The 3,196-nt window shown below is 33.7% G+C and overlaps 1 protein-coding gene across 1 annotated transcript in view; it reads left to right on the forward strand.

Annotated features, from left to right (window-relative positions):
- Window positions 1–878: 878 nt before the first annotated feature.
- The window catches only part of LOC108373334 (uncharacterized), a 10,569-nt gene continuing 8,251 nt past the window's right edge, over window positions 879–3,196 (forward strand). Inside the window, exon 1 of the mRNA XM_017629207.1 lies at window positions 879–1,079. The gene's annotated coding sequence lies outside the window, so the exon portion shown is untranslated. The remainder of the gene's footprint in view (window positions 1,080–3,196) is intronic.

Here is a 3,196-nt window from a genome sequence, read left to right on the forward strand (position 1 = left end):
AAAGACAAGCTAAGCGGTTCATCTGTCCATCACAAGAAGCTTCAAAAAAGCTCATTAATCTAGGCAGGGAGGACATTCGAACTCTCACTGGGTACTTCACGGGACATTGTTCCCTGCGTTATCACCTCAGTAAAATGAATCTTTCAGACACGAGCGTCTGTCGCTTCTGTGAGATGGACGAAGAAACGCCAGAACACATCCTTTGTGAATGTGTTGCTCTCGCTAGACGCAGACTCGCTCACCTAGGTGGTACAACACTTAATCCATTCGAAATATGGAACAAAAAGCCCACCGAAGTGCTAGCTTAAAGGCAGAAACTTGAAATGTCCATCCTGATATGGATGTCAGACGAAAAAGATTGTGGTTTGAAAATATTTTGCAGAGGGTTGCCACCTTGTTACAAAGTTAGATTCAATATAAGCAATAGGTTAAATAAATTACTTCAATGTGAATATAAATCAAAATTGCTTTGAAGAAACTTTATTTCCAAACTGCATGTAGGAGTGTTGCAACCCGATTTTACAATTAAATTCAAATTGAATTAAGAGTATTAGATAATTTAAATATGTATCACAACACAAGTGTCAGACGAAAAAGGTTTAATGAGGTTTTGGTTTGAAAATAATTTGAACAGGATTGCCATCTGTTTGAAAAATTGAATTAAATTAAATTAAATGAAATATTAAAATATTGGCGTCAAACAGAGGAATATTAAAAAAAATTTGTTACAGCATTTATAACATTAAAGAGGGTTTTCACCTGTGTAAAAATTATCAAATTATTCAAATTATTGAATAAGTCAAATTAGTTACTAAAGTATGGGTATAAATTGACATGGGTTAAAGTTGTTTTTTCTTAACTATGTTTAAGAGGGTTGCCATATGTTTTAGAAATAAAATTCAACTTGAATTAAGGGAACTAGATAAACAATTTAAATATGTATCGCAATATGTTTGTCAGTCGAAAAAGGTTAAACTAGGTTTTGGTTTTAAAATATTTTGAATAAGATAAATCTGTATCTGTTTATACTGCGACCTTTTTGATTTTAATCAAATAATCCTTTTTAATGCCGGCTTGAGGTCAGGGTGCTACTGGTATTAAAACACATTCAAATACATTATTTCCCAATATATTTCAATCTCCTCCGGGGGCTACAACAATTACACAAGTGAGTATTTTGCTGTGCAAAAAGTCTTTGTGTCTGTCTAGTATGTGTTTTATATGTTTCGGTATGTGGTTGTCAATGGTAAATATGTAGTCGAGTTTAGTGGTGTTTTGAATGAACTTGGGTATAATCTTCGCTTTCCTACATTTTAATAAAAATCTTATNGGGCTACAACAATTACACAAGTGAGTATTTTGCTGTGCAAAAAGTCTTTGTGTCTGTCTAGTATGTGTTTTATATGTTTCGGTATGTGGTTGTCAATGGTAAATATGTAGTCGAGTTTAGTGGTGTTTTGAATGAACTTGGGTATAATCTTCGCTTTCCTACATTTTAATAAAAATCTTATGCTAGACTTTAATTTTGCCATCTGGATGGATTCGGTTTTAAACCTGTTGATGGCCTTTTTTGTCTTGTTGTCTTGGGTATTTTTGAGCTTTGCATAAACCATCCTTATTGGTGCTTATGTTTACGGCGTGCCTTCCGTGGTTAAGATAAATCTGTATCTGTTTATACTGCGACCTTTTTGATTTTAATCAAATATTCCCCTTTAATGCCGGCTTGAGGTCGGGGTGTTAATGGTATTAAAACACATTCAAATACATTATTTCCCAATATATTTCAATCTCCTCCGGAGATCGTCTTCAGGGGCTACAACAATTACACAAGTTTTTTATTAACATACAAGAAAAAGCTAACACATCAAAAACATACATAAATACATACATACATTAATTAAATTTTAGCTCCACGACGTCCGTCTCGTTTGTCGTGCAGTTTCGAACTAATATTACAAGTGTCCAGGACATAGTTGCCAACTTTGTGCTTTAAGCACTAGATTTAGTGCTTTTTGAAAATTAAAACGCCAAAAATAATGGTTTAGTGCCAAGTGCCCTTTTTAGTGCTTTTTTCTGAACTAAAATTTCTGAATTTAGAAGAATCTACAAATTTAAATGCACTAAAATGCAAACCATGATTGATAAAAATATGAAGTTGCAAACCCACGTTCTTGCGTTTTTGTTAAATTGTATTCGCGTTGAAAATGCTAGCACGCAGATAAGTTAAGTATTTATTTTTTTATTTTCTTGATTATTGATTGATTACATAGTTCGAAAAAATTTAACTTTTTTTGCCACCTGAGTGGAACCGTTTTGTGTAGATTTTTCGGCGCTGAATCCAAATCTAGCTGCAGAATTTCTCTACCACGTCAGCATTCTGAGATATATAGCCTCTAAGTGTAAAAACACGGTTTTTCGCAATATTTGAGGTTATATTATAAAACTACAAATTTTTTCGCTCATTTCTACTTGGATATCATTAAGTATTACTCTTCCCCTTTAAAATTCAATTTCGTTTGTTGCGATTCGATTGTTCCTTCTCCAGATGTACCAGTTTCGAAATATGAATGTGTATTTATTTATACATGTAAATATCGTTTATTTTTTTACGTTTGTTTACCACAAACTGTTATGAAAAAGATTATCCTTTGATAAAAAAAATTTAGTGCTTTTAGTGCGGTAAAACACTCTTTTTTCCAAGGTTTGGTGCTTTTCGAAACTGAAAAGTTGGCAACACTGGTCCAGCAGGTGCCTGTATAAGTAATTTATTTTAATCGTTATTTATTGAGTTCATACTAAAAACTAAACTCTAAACACTTCAATACGTCTTATATAAAATGCTGCCCTAACTGCTGTCGCTTTGTGTTGTTGTTGCATTCCTTTTTCATTTGGTTGTAAATATGTTGGATCAGCGGATCACACGGCTATAGCTATGTGCTGTATGTTTGTAGCCGCTCATCGTTGCATGTGTGTCACAGCGGCATCTTTTACAATATTATTATTGTCTTATTATTTGCTATAATTGTCTGCTTATGCTTTGCGAGTATGCTGAGTCAGCAGATCACACGGCTTTTGTTATGTGTTGTCTGCTTGTAGCCGTTGATCGTTACTTTGTTTATTATTATTAGCAGGTGTCATATTCGGTGCACTTGTTAAGCCGGCAATGCTGACTGTGTGCTAGGGTGTTGGGTTAACT

The sequence above is a fragment of the Rhagoletis zephyria genome, unplaced genomic scaffold (assembly GCF_001687245.7).
Source record: "Rhagoletis zephyria isolate East Lansing unplaced genomic scaffold, Rhagoletis_zephyria_1.1 Rzeph_scaffold_06609, whole genome shotgun sequence".
Lineage (NCBI taxonomy): Eukaryota > Metazoa > Arthropoda > Insecta > Diptera > Tephritidae > Rhagoletis > Rhagoletis zephyria.